Source organism: Xyrauchen texanus, chromosome 5 (genome assembly GCF_025860055.1).
Source record: "Xyrauchen texanus isolate HMW12.3.18 chromosome 5, RBS_HiC_50CHRs, whole genome shotgun sequence".
Classification (NCBI taxonomy): domain Eukaryota; kingdom Metazoa; phylum Chordata; class Actinopteri; order Cypriniformes; family Catostomidae; genus Xyrauchen; species Xyrauchen texanus.
Window position 1 is genome coordinate 9150926 of NC_068280.1, and position 14690 is coordinate 9165615.

At 37.4% G+C, this 14690-nt stretch overlaps 1 pseudogene; it reads left to right on the forward strand.

Moving 5' to 3' along the window:
* The window catches only part of LOC127644264 (glutamate receptor ionotropic, NMDA 2B-like), a 149931-nt pseudogene that overhangs the window by 119300 nt on the left and 15941 nt on the right, over window positions 1-14690 (forward strand).

Sequence of the window (14690 nt, forward strand, 5' to 3'; positions counted from 1 at the left end):
AAGTCTGTAAACTACACCTCTGCGCCAATAGGTGGCAATAAATTAACATCTTTTATGTGTTTTAAGTGTGTTATTAAACCATTGACTAAGCACTTCCAAAACAAGCCTTAAAACTTTATTAAAATTTGCGTGTTTACAAATCTACTAATAGCATTCAGCTGAGTGTTTAACCATCATAAGCACACAAATGACAACAAAGTATACCTATCATTTTGTGAACTGCTGTGCTAACTATCCAAACTATCCAAAAAAAGACAACAATATTGGCCTAAAAATAATTATGCTTCAATTACGTCCAGTCATTGTAATGTTAGCAGTCACTTTTACTCATAATTCATTCAGCCTATTTCTCTCCTTGTTGAAAGAGATTACCAGATTAAACGAACGACATGCCTCCTCTTTTCGTTCAGTCGGCCAACAGATCCTGATCTTCGCTTATTCATGAACAAAAGGAATGAAACTCAGACAAATGACCAACTAGTTCTATGAAGGGGCGTATTTCTTCAGCGGGTTAAACCAGTGATGTGCTCCTTCACAGCCCACATGGCGGCATGGTCATACAGTGATGTCACATGAAATGAAACAGGTCAAAAGACTCTAAAAACGCATATGTTCTATAGTGTTTACGTTAAACTCCAATGTATTTCTAAGAATAATTGGTTTACTATAACCATGGTACATGTCCTAAAACATGGCGTCACCATTTTGCAAATGAGGTGTGTTTAGTTACCTTTCATTTTGTCGTTGCTACTGTGTGTGTGAATGAATTGACTTATGACATTGCTTCAAAAACTTACTGCACTGTAAAAGCAACTTACTGTACATGTATGAGACAAATTTGTCATCCTCTGTCACTCATTTTTGTTCTTTCTCTTTCATTCTCTTTCAGCCTCTCTTGTTTAGAGCAGATATTTATTTATTGTGTGGTGAGCCGTTTTCGTGAGGCTGATTGTTGTCATGGCGACGACAGCCCACAGATGGAGGGAAGAGTGCGGGGAGAGCAGCAGAGAGTTTTCACTGGCTCTGACACAAAACTTGTTGACACACATACATGATTCTCATGCCATGATGAAAATCTGTGTGTGTGTGTGTATCTGCGCTCAAGGGCACAAATGCGCACACACACACACACCTGGCTACAGACTTATTTAGAGTGACTGTCAGAAATGGGTCAGATATTCTGCGTCATACATTTTACACCCAGATGGAACAAAGGGAAATTACGTTGGTTTCTTGATCTTTCACTGTTGGACTGCTGTCTTTTACTTTTGTCGGGATATTTACAGTACTGTATGCTGTGTGCTTGGCACAGTGGCACTAGTGCACAAAAATGCAGAAGTATTTGTATTTAATGCTACTGATTTTTAACTCTAGATATACAGACAGACAGACAGACAGATAGACAGATAGACAGATAGATAGATAGATAGATAGATAGATAGATAGATAGATAGATAGATAGATAGATAGATAGATATTTTCCATGGCAAAGAATACAAGTCAAGGTCTAATGTTGGGTCTCAAGGACAAGACGAACAACAACAACACAATATAAGAATGCAAAAACTTTTTGTGAATGCCGTGCAGATACTGTCTAAGTGCTAGATGAGGTCACTAAAGACAAGTCAAAAGACTCAGACAGTCCATTATGTGCTGCACAAATTTGATTTTAGAGGAGGTTAGTGACATGAAAGACGTTAATTACAACAGAGGTTAATTACAACTCGACCGACAACATTGTGTATGAACTTGAATTAAATATTTGAATATTTCCATTCCACAGCAGTTCATACTGATTACATCTATTAAGCTCCAAAAAGAGCCAAAAATATTATTAAAGTATAATCTTAAAAGTTGTCCATGACATGTAGACAATGACTTATGTGCTATAGTTCTTTTAAAAGCCATGTGAATACTTTGTGTGAGAAATAGATGGAAATTTAAGAAGTTACTCACTTCTGTGAATAAAATCTTCAGGTCTCTTTGCCAGCATTCAGATCAACAGTTTGTGGTTAACCATGTCGACTGCAGTAGAAAGACCAATGCAGCGGTATAGTTAAAACACCAGATGACTTAGGACGTCAGTTACAGCTAGTACACTCATTGAGAACTTTTTTGGGTACACCTGTACACTTACTTATTCATGTTATTATCTTAACAACCAATTATGTGGCAGCAGTGCAATGCATAAAATCATGCAGATACGGGCCAGGAGCTTCAGTTAATGCTCACATCAACCATCAGAATAGGGAAACGATTTATCTCAGTTATTTTGACCGTGGCATGATTGTTGGTGCCAGACTGGTTTGAGTATTTCTGTAACTGCTGATCACCTGGGATTTTCATACAAAATAGTCTCTAGAGTTTACCCAGATCTCGGAATGCACAACACGTCGAATCTTGAGGCGGATGGGCTACAACAGCAGAAGATTAAGTCGGGAACATTATTAAGACCATAGTATTTCTCATAAAGTTCTCAGTGAGCGTAAAACTCCTTTAGTTGAGTGACCAGGTTTAAAAGTTATAGGGTTATAAGAAATTCTTATCTTTTTTCTTAAGATTGTTCTTAAGAAAAACTCAAGAAGCATTGAAATTGAAAAATGTTAGTAAAAATCATCATAAATAACATCTTAAAGTTAGGATAACCTCACAGTTGTCTTAAATTTTAATGGTTAGCCTCTGTCACAATTTCCCATTGACCTGCCTCTTACTTTCCAACATGATATTATTATAAAGCTTACTAAGGGGAACGTTTTCCTTACATTAATTTCCTCAACAAGAAAATCTAGCTCTTGTAGTTTTTGTTTCTTTTCTTTTCCTCCATGTAATATGAAAATGTATCAAATAGTTAGCAGCAAGTAAATTCCCCTTTGATGGTTAATGTTGTTAAACTAACATATCTAATGCACTTTACATTCAAAAAAATTATCGAGGTGCTTGCTAATTAAAATAACATTTAAAAGATACATTTATTGTTACGATTTACCAGTTTTGAAGTATTGAATTTGTTGTAGGCTATAGACAAGGCAACTCCGTGAGCAAGCTGATTAGACAATGTCAAAGCCTCTTTTTATTCTTAAGAAAAAAAATGCAGTTGTTCTTAAGAAAACATTTGAGGACTTTTTTCAAGAAATGCACTTAGGAATGTGCTTACGATCTTCTTTATCCAAAGAAATTTCAATTTTTTTTTCTAAAGAACAATTTCATGAATCCTGCTCCTGGTTTCCGAAAACTAGACTCGCTTATCTTAAATAAAAAAAAAGAAGATGGTCAATGGGAGTCTACTGACGTAGCTGATATAGTGCATTCAAGATCTACATTTTACCTAGTCACTTTGGATTAAAAAAGTCTGTCAAATGCGGAAAATTTAAATTTTTTGGTCGTATTACAGAGTGTCACTTTTGCAAACCCTTGGAGTTTTTCCTCTTCATTCCTGTGACACATAATGTCATTGAAATCATTGGATTCGTAGCGTTTATTGATAACCACCAAATGGGTTTGATCTTATGTCCCTTCTTTTTTCTTTTCAGGTACCTCATGAATGTGACATTTGAAGGGCGTAACCTCTCCTTCAGTGAAGACGGTTTTCAGATGCACCCAAAGTTGGTTATTATTCTGTTAGATAAGGAGAGGCAATGGGACAGGGTGAGTAAATCTCCTAGTTTCTATCTGACTCTCTTTCCCTCTTGATTTCTCTTAACTCATGACTGCACAGTCCCCCCTTCCCTGATGTAATTATCTACCTTCATTTACTGTTTATCTCTCTTTATCTTAATTCAAGATGTCACTCATCCTCAAATTTAGCTTGCACTAATCCAATCTCAGCCACTTCAACCTCAAGAACCTTTCATTATCTCACTTGTTATATTTCTCTCATCTTTGCACTTTAACAGGTAGGTAAATGGGAGAATGGGTCTCTGGCAATGAAGTACCATGTTTGGCCTCGGTTCGAGCTGTACTCAGATGCTGGGGAGCGGGAAGATGACCACCTGTCCATTGTGACACTAGAGGAGGCTCCATTTGTCATTGTGGAGGATGTTGACCCCCTCAGTGGCACTTGCATGAGGAATACAGTACCGTGTCGAAAGCAGCTTAAAATCCTGTGAGAATACTAAAGACTTATCCAAACAATAAAGTTATTCAAGAAATGCACTGTAGTTCAGTGCAAAATGTAGATTTGTCTTTAATTTCAATAAAGAATTTTAACAACAAAAATCACAGAAAAATATGGATCGAAATCACAGATAAATATGGATAATGCTACATAATTTAGGTTTAGGTTATGCACTTTTATGGTTACAAAAATATCTTTACCATAATCATTGTGAAATATGAGAGTGATAATGCTGTCAGTCATTAATCCTCACTGACAAAATGCAGCCTATAAGAGTACATCAGTGGGGATTTCTTTAAGACTGCAAGGGAAGCTCAGCTTCCCCTATAATGTCAAAAAAATAATGGTCAAATATGTACTATTGTGTAAACAATTTATTGACTAAAAATGCATTAGAACACGTTCATCTCGAAGACGAGTTCGTTCAGAATCAGCTACATTACATATAGCAGGTCGGCTGACTCGATTTACTTCTCATACATTCCCGTAGCGTCAGTGCATTTCCCTGTTGAAGCCGAGCGTCCATTGACTTCAATGGGGCTGCTCTGAACAGTTTTTTCAGTGCTCCGAAAATAGACGGTCATTGGATAAATGCTGCGATTATGTCCGCCCACGGACGCTCAGCGTCTCTGGGGGTGAATGAGGAGTGGGCTGGCCCGGACTCCGGGCTTCAGCGTGATGATTGGAGGATCTGTCGAAAGACTGCATCTCCTTTTGATTGACAGCTGAATCTGTACTATAAGAAGTCACTGAAGCTATTTCGCGCTCAGTCCCATCGCGGATTTCTCAAGTGTAGTCGAAAGACAAACTGCTGCAACCTATTTCTTTATATTTGTTTGGCGAAATTGCTAGTCAATTTGCATAATACATTTCACACAATTATACACCACATTCCTTGTTTCAGTTTTACCAAGTTTAATATATTTTGTTTTAGAGCGTTCGTTCGTTCGTTCGTTCATTCATTCATTCATACAGTAGGCTAGGCTAGCGTCGTACGGGTGAAACTGCGCACGATGGCAGACGGTGCTAATATTGTCGACCTGATTTTGGCGAAGCCATTTGAAAGTCTTCCTTACGAGGAAAAAATTAGAATTAAACAGCAGGGCAGATCAACACCTAAGATAATGTAGGCCGAAAATGAGCTTCCCCTCTTTGAAAGACCAGCAGCCGCCACTGGAGTACATAGCCTCCATTTTCAAATGCACGGTTCTTTGGCTATGTTGGCCGAATACGTCATCGAGGCTGTCTCGTTTCAGAAAAGTGAGTAGGACACTTCGAATGCAACCTTCTTTCACGGGAATTCGGAGGATGCATGAGATGTATCCTTCGTAGGCACTCACAACCCACAATTCTTTGCTTCAGCAGAAATGTCTAAAACAAAGATGCCAATTTGCCCGTAAATATGATGTTCAAGCACAAGGAATGTTGATGGGTGCAGAGTATATAATATGTATAATTATATTAATATATATTAAAATAAAGTATTAGACTAAAAGTACACCTGTAAAATCTATTTTTTTTTCTCTTTACATCATTATAACTCTACTAAAATGTACCTCATGCATTACCTTCTAAAGGGACTTTGTTCCCTTCTCATTCAAGGTGCTCCCGCTTGTTAAAGAGTGGCGTGATGTCATAACAACCATGTTGCGTTCCGTTTCCTTATGTCCTATTAAGGCCATCTTGTTGAAATGAGGCTTGTTTATAGGAGGACACTAGGTATACTGCAGCCTTCAAAGGACGCGTCCTACCTAGCATGCACCCTTCCAAACGAGACACAGCCAACACCACCCCCCAACACACACACATGTTGTATGGCATGAGGAGTAAAACATTTGATAATTTGCATTTTTGGGTGAATTATCCCTTTAATGAAAAACACTGATTTAGTCATTATTTAAAACTAGCATCCCATATCTCTTTGTAGTATTGACTGTAAATTTGTCTGGCAAAATAACTACAGTATTTCAAAGCCCAAAATACTATACTTTTAAATTATCACATGGCAAATTTTTTTCCCATAAATTAAGAATTTATGCTAAATTCAGTTAGTTATTTTGTAGTGATTGTTAAAAAAAACAATGATTGTTAAAAAAAAAAAAAAAAGCCACTTGACAATGTGAAATAAATATTTTCACTGTAGCTATTGTCTTGTTCTATTGTAGTCAATGTAGTGGCCAGTGCAGTGGTCATTAGTCATTTTGATGTTATCTTGACTCACAGATTGATTCTTACACACAGATTTATGACATGGTATTTTGATCAAGGATTGATGAACATCCCGGACAATATTTGATAAACACTGTCTTCACTGTTTTGAAAAATAACTTCATGCTGTACCATTAATCATCTCACCACTTTCTTCTTGAATTTACCACCTCTAGAAACCAAACAAGAGATTCAGGGATCTATATTAAACGCTGCTGCAAGGGCTTTTGTATTGACATCCTCAAAAAGATCGCAAAGTCTGTAAAATTCACCTATGATCTCTACCTGGTGACTAATGGAAAGCATGGAAAAAAAATCAACGGCACATGGAATGGCTTGGTTGGTGAGGTGAGTTTTAAAAATGCTTTTAGACCTCATAGTGTGATCCACAGTTTGGGGTTGAATAGGTTGTTTATCATTCAATGAGCTGGAGAGACTAGCCATATTATTGATGCATTACACATTGCAACTGTTGCCCATGGAACATTTTCACTCTTTCTGATATTTGATGACTGTTCCGTTTATTTTGTTACCCTAACACCACAGTTTGAAAGGTATTCAAAAGAATCACAAAGTGAAATATGATATCTGTTTGACATAAATACAAACTTCTTTTTTAATAACTAAAAACTTTATATCTGCTCTTATCTTTGAGACATTTTTTATTTGTCTGTGTGCTTGCTTGTGTGAATAATCCAATGTTATAATTTAGACGTTCAGAACAAAATATGTGGTCCAGAAGGAAAAGCATGCTAAACAAATCATAGGAAAAATGTTATCAACTATTGATGATAAAATGTTCTACATCATCGCAAAGGGGAGGATTTTCAGCTTTCTCACCTAGATTGAGGTGTCTTCTAGTCCATTCATAGACCAAGATATCTGATGAAATAATTGGGGTGGTGCATGAACTGAAAATTAGATCGAGGGGCAGATTCACTAAGAATGAATTGCGGCCGCTAAAAGCTTAATGACTTGTTTTAAATATTGAAGATGCAGTGCAATTTTAGCGCTTATTGCTCCCGCTAAACGTGATTGCGGGTGGTAAGTGAATAAGACGCAGGCATTTGAGCTGAAATACCATGCGCAAAAATGGCACAACAGTTTAGTGAATCTACCCTTGAATGCCTATGGACGACCACATCTGTGAGGGCTAAAATGCGTTAGAGCGCCACCTACATTTCAGGAAGGTGGAAGGTGACAGAGAAAAATTCTAGTAATTACTGCCATCTAGTTGAATAAAATAAAACTTTTTGGAGGGAGTGAACAGAACCAGAATTTCATGCTTAAAAGTAAAAAGAAAAAAAAACTATATTCATCCTAAGATTGTAAACATATACAGTATTATTTATTAATAATTGGAGTCTTTTTTATTTAGGGGGTTTTCTGAAAAATGAGATTACCTTTTTGGCAATATGTGTAAATGGTGAGCTTTTAAATTTGAGTGTGAAAATCGAGTTGAAGAGGTTAATTTATATTGGGTTTTATATATTTATACATATTTTATATATTTTTACTCGGTTCTGCGCTAATTTGAAGTATGGATGCTGTGTATATATATTATTTTTAAATTTGTAATGTTTTATTCAAAGGGGGAACGTGATCACAAGATTTCGCAAGCTCAAACACTGACGCATGTGCGACACAGCTCAACCGCTGCCCTAACCACTAGGCCCTGACACGTATAGATTTTCTGATTTTATATTATAATCAAAAACGAAAATCTAAACAGTTTCTCTAATAAGAACAGATGAGAGAGAAAGTGAGCATATGATTTTGCCCAAGCCCAAGGGAAAATAAAGCTGGTGCATTAATTCAGACGAGAAATAATAATAGTTGCCGAATCATATGTAAATCCACAGTTGAAATGAATGTGGCACATTCAGTTCCCTTTTAGTCCCAGTCATGTCAATACTCTCTGACTGCACCACATTAGAAGTTGCAGACTCTTGGTATCTTGCTTTATTTTTGCCTTATGTCTTGATCAGATCTGATGCTTTTAGACATATTCACGTTGAGTGATGCAACATACATACTTAAGCACAAACAAATTATAATCTCATATTTAGAAGGGTGAAGAGAGAGAAGTAGAGAGGCAGAGCGAGAGAGAAATAAGCCATTCTGTAGCATACACTCACCTTATTAACTCTGTTTTGTCCTATTTTTCTGTATCACCAGAGGCTCCTAATATGTAATTCTAAATATACCTGGACATGTAATGGGTTTGGGGAAGTAGTGATTAGGGAAAGGTTGAAAGGAAGAAGAAATAGCTTTTTAAAGCTTCGGCAACTTACTGTAGAAAAGTAACCCTATTATTGCCTTCCTCTGTCTTAAAGTCTTTCTTTTGTAGTCTTTTCATTCACTGGCTTCTATTTGATCTGTCTTTCACCTTTTTCTTACACTGTGCTTTCTTGCCTCTTTGTCAAGATTTGGCATGCTTAGACTATTCTTTGTTCAGAAAAGCTTTATGTATCAATTTTAGGAATGGGTGTAATATCACTTATTTTGTTTTCGAACCAATACCTATCTGGGCCAATATAGCCAATAATTCCAATACCAATACCTCTATTTCATGGATTTTTTTATTTCTGAGAATATTATTTGAAAGCCATCATTTAAAGTTTTAATAGGCCTAAAGTAAACATTTTTGGTTTATAATTTATTAACAATATTTAACCTTTAACCATTTTTATTAAATAAACCAATTGTAATACATGCCACATTTAGCGTCATTGTTATATATTGTGAAATTTGTTATGTTAGGATCGATACTCGCAATACAACATCAGTTTGGAATGTACTGACACTTCAAGTTCGATCTGCCCATCCCTTATAACTTTTCTGTCCCTCCTCTTTGTCTGTAGGTGGTGTTTAAGAATGCCCACATGGCAGTGGGGTCCCTGACAATTAATGAAGAGAGGTCAGAGGTCATTGACTTCTCTGTGCCCTTCATAGAGACAGGGATCAGTGTCATGGTCTCTCGTAGCAATGGCACGGTGTCCCCCTCTGCCTTTTTAGGTAAGGATAAATACATTCACACAAGTGTTGTGGCATTCAAGATAAAACCCAAAGTGCACTCTTCTAATACCCCCACCCCATTTCCCTTCTGTTCTCTCTTTTTTCCCTGCTCTTAGAGCCCTTCAGCGCTGATGTCTGGGTAATGATGTTCGTTATGCTGTTGTTAGTTTCAGCCGTGGCTGTCTTCATTTTTGAGTACTTCAGTCCTGTTGGCTATAATCGCTGCTTGGCAGATGGACGAGGTGTGCACATTCACTTGTAAAAACATGCACACACAAATACAGTCTTATCAAAACACCCAAACACCATTTGGTATGTCTAGCCATAAACCTCTCCATAGAAGGAACACAGTACAGTGTTTTATCTTTTAGTTTTAGCTATTATGTCTGTTTTACACATTTTTTATCAGATGGCCTTATTCTCAGCAATGTACTTCATTAGTATAGTCTACTGTACGTAGTATTGATGTAAGTGTTGGGAATAACTAACTAAAAGTGGAAATGCTACTAACTTGAAGGGATGTTAACCTAAAAATTTAATATATACTTTCCCTCAAGTAGGTTCAAACACGTAGGCCTTTATTTCTTCTGTAGAACACAAAAGATGTTAGGCAGAATGTTTGCCTTAGTCACTGTTTACTTTCATTTAATCTTTTTTCTTTACAATGAAAGTGAAAAGTGACTGGGAAGTAAACAATTACATAATTAACATTTTTGGTTGGACTATGTCTCTAACTTTTCAGTGTGACAGTGACTACATTTACATGGACACCAGAAAGCAGTCTATTGCAAGAGATCAATTGTTCCCCTTCTATCACTCACTCGACATTGTGTCGATGTAGTGACACTAGGGGTCTCTCTTGAGAGACTCGGTTACCTCTTATATTTGAGAAAAGGCCAATGAGAATTGGCGAACAGAATTTGCATGCCCCTCCCCCGGACATACGGTATAAAAGGAGGGAAGCGTGTGTCTATTCAGAAAGATTTTTTCTTTGCAGCCAAGCGGTTGTGTTTCAGCGAGCTGAGTAAATACGCCTCACAGTCAGGCTGGATCGCCGTGTGCAACAGGCACGCAGCCACTGGCTCCTGGATAGGGCCGCGGCTGGGTTGGCACATCAACTACCTAGAGTTGCTGGCTGTATTTCTTGCCCTGCGCAGATTGCTGCCGCTGATCCGCGGCAAGCACGTGTTGATCCTCTCAGACAACACAGCGACAGTAGTGTATATAAATCGCCAAGACGGCGTTCGCTCTTATCGCATGTCGCAACTCACCCGCAATCTCCTCCGTTGGAGTCATATTTGAGCTGCTAGAGTCAGTCGAACTAAAGGTCCTCTCCTTGAAGACAGCCCTCCTGATTGCGCTCACTTCCATCAAGAGGGTTGGGGACCTGCAAGCGTTCTCTGTCAGCGACACTTGCCTGGAGTTTGGTTCAGCAGCACTTTTCAGAGTCACATGGTCGACTGGGCTGTCCTTTCCAACAATTGATTTTATGGTCCTTTGTTCCAGAGCCTTACAAATCTCCCGCTCAAAAATAGTGCCTATTTAATCATGAACTTTTATATCTTGAGAATGGTACAAGAGACATGATATTCCTTGTCATTAGCTTCCTCCATGTAACCAAGCGGTACATCAGGCTTTAATCATTAATTTGTTTAATGCTGTCATCCATATCAAAATCCATATCAAAACGTATATATTTTATATGTGTGCATTTAATATATATATTTTAAATATACAATAGGGCTGAGGGATAAGCAAGAAATATGTTCACGATATTTTGACTGAAAAAAAATATCCGATTATGTCATCCACCCCCAAGACCGAGGGATCTGTGAAGATACTTGCTTTATTGATTTTTCTAAAAAAATTTAATTTATTGAAACACCAAAAACTTAAACCAAAGATATTTCTAAATTTAAATCACACTTTAAATGAAACAAAAAAGCAGATTAAATAATAATATAAAATAATGTAGTGCTCAAAAAATAGTTTATAATTGTATATAGAGACGCGCATCGATGGCTTTTAATTCGTCCGTTCTTCAAAATATAATTAAATAATAAATATGTTTCTTGAAATGTGTGTATCTGTGTCTAACATTCTTGTCATGTCATTACAAGACGTCTTACAGTTAGCCAGCCTCAATGGCGGGTAGATCTGCAAAATTTCCTGGCATCCGCCATTGGCAGGTGCTAATTTCATTTTCATGGTCTACTATTGTATATATTAGCCAATGGTTTTGTAATTTCCCAATATTGTCTTTCATCACCTGTCAATGTGTGTTGGGATATTTGTCAGATATCATCGATATGCGATTACATCATCCTATCGCCCAACCCTAATATACAGCTATATATTTGATAAGAAACTGGCCCCTTTAAATAGCTTCAATGTAGTTTAGCTTGTAATGTAGAGAATTACTTTTTCAAAAGAGTAGTTTGACTGCAGTTTAACTTCTTTAAATGATACGTATCTTGTTGCTTGGCAAGCTTCAGTTGTAAAGTAGCTCCTCCAACACTACTGATTCTTTTTATTCAAATCAAAATGGAATAGTAAAATGTATGACTATTCATAATGGATCGTAATACTTTGTCCTCCTGTAATTGCAATTAAATTACACTGCCTGGCCAAAAAAACCTTGCATACTCTAATATTTCATTGGACTGCCTTTAGCTTTGATTACGGCACGCATTCCCCATGGCATTGTTTATGCAACGTCACAACATTTGTTTCCATCCAGAGTTGCATACATTTTTGCAGAGATATTGTATTGATGACGGGAGAGTCGAACCACTCCTTAAAGTCTTCTCCAACACATCCCAAAGAGTTTCAATGGGGTTAAGGACAGGACTCATGCTCCCTGAACCACTCTTTCACAATTTGAGCATGATGAATCTCGGCATTGTTGTCCTGGAATATGCTTGTGCCGTCAGGGTTGAAAAAAATCCATTGATGGGATAACCTGGTCATTAAGTACATTCAGGTAGTCAGCTGACTTCATTTTATTGCCACATGAAGTTGCTGAGCATAGACCTGACCAATTGAATTAACCCCAGATCATAACACTGCCTCCAGAGGCTTGTACAATGGGCACTATGCATGACAGGTGCATCGCTTCATGCACTTCCCTTCTTACACTGAGACGCCCATAACTTTGGTATAGGGTAAACTGGACTCACCAGACCACATGACCTTTTTCCATTGCTCCACAGTCCAATCTTTATGCTCCCTTGTAAACTGAAGTCGTTTTTTTAATAATACGTTGGACAGTTCTTATCCCAATTCCTGTGATTTCAGCAATCTCCATAGCTGCTTTCTTTGTTTGATGCAGGCCTGTAATTTGCCCCTTCTGAAACACTGGAACACCTTTTCCATGACCACAGGATATGTCTTCTGACATGGTTATTTAAGAAACGGGAAGCTACATACTGCATAAGTTAGGGTTAAAAGAATTGTTGCCAGCTGAAACAGATTAATCACTGCAATAGTGATCCAATCATAGGATCTCAAGTATCTATTTATTTAAATCCAAACAGTGACTTTTTTTTTTTTTTGGCCAGGCAGTGTATATCATAATATTTTTTTATTTCTTTCTACCTCTCCACAAACCATTAGAGCCTGGCGGTCCCTCCTTCACCATTGGGAAAGCTATTTGGCTACTGTGGGGTTTGGTCTTCAATAACTCTGTGCCAGTTCAGAACCCCAAAGGCACCACTAGCAAGATCATGGTATCGGTCTGGGCCTTCTTCGCTGTGATATTCCTGGCCAGCTACACAGCCAACCTGGCTGCATTTATGATCCAAGAGGAGTATGTGGACCAGGTGTCCGGCCTGAGTGATAAAAAGGTAACAAGGGTCTATTGTTCTGAAATTTAACAGCATGTCCCACAGCTAAATTTGGACCATGGGCATCTGAAAGCTATTATTAAAAAATACAGTTCTTATTGATTTCTTTTATCCTATGCTTCAAAAAATAGATATATTTCAACAATAGGGAATAAAAAGAGCCATTTGTTCTGGACTGCCTTGAATTGAACGTGACTTGACTTGATAGACCAGACTGTTTTACAACTAAGGTTAATTCACATAGCCTTAAATGATGCAATATTTAAAGTTAAAGAGTGTAATTGTTTCAATGTTAAAATACATTCTCCTATTCCAGTTTTAAGATGTTCACAGGTTGACTTTCTGAAGAGTGTAAACAATGTGGCTTTGTGGTTCTTACAATATGTTGCTCTGTTTGTTTACGTGGTTTGACATGTCAAGACGGTGGAAGGTGGGATGGAATGAGTGTTTGAGAAACTTGTTTAAAAACAGTCATTACTTTTGAAAATTCATTTGTAAGTGCAAATGAGTGGCGTAGAAATTACACACTTCAGCCTTAAAGTCAGTTTAAAGAAAAAACACCCATTTCATGGTCATAGTAATTACAGTCTTTAGGTAATTATAAATGTGAATAATTTCAGTTTCAGGAATTTCATAATTGGTTGGTTTGTGAAAATACTAAATCTATGCAAACTTACTCTGTAGCAGTTTTTTTGCATATAATAAATCCTAATATTAGCGTTTATTATGCTGGCTGACTTTGTAGTAATTCTGCTATTGCATTGTTCTCTTTGGTGTGTAAATAACTGGGCTAATGCAAATTAGGCAACCAATATGAAACAAAAGAAGATTGGACTCCTAAGTGGGTGCTGTAGCCTTTTTAATAATTGATGTGGTGAGATTTCATTCTTTACTTTAAGTCACTCTTTATTTTTTTTATGCCTGGAAAAGCTTGTGTGTCCAAAGAACATTGAAAAATGTGTTTACAAAAAACACTGTACACAGTTATATTATGAATGGGGAAAAAACATGATCTAATGCATCTAAAGGTTTTGAAATGACACCTCTCCTACACACTTTCCCTTGAGAGTTCATTGACACTATGTACCAGTTGTTATATTTCTCTCTTTCTGTCTCTCCCTTGCATGCTCTTATTTAGTTTCAACATCCAAATGACTTCTCCCCTCCATTTCGTTTTGGCACCGTGCCAAATGGCAGCACAGAAAGAAACATAAGGAACAACTACAAGGAGATGCACAGCTACATGACCAGCTTCCACCAGAAAAATGTAAACGAGGCCCTCCAAAGCCTGAAAACTGGGTGAGAGAGAGAAAAAGGTAGCATATCTGTTCTGTAAATAAAGGGTGGGAAGAGAATGCTAGAAAACGAGAGGAATACAAGGAGATTAAGAGCTTGTATAACAGGAGTAAGTACAGTATGTGAGTGGGTGGGTGAGCTCTGGGCTTATTATAGCATCAAATGAGGCAGCCTTGAGGGGGTTTGTTTGGAGATGTTGATTGGCTAGA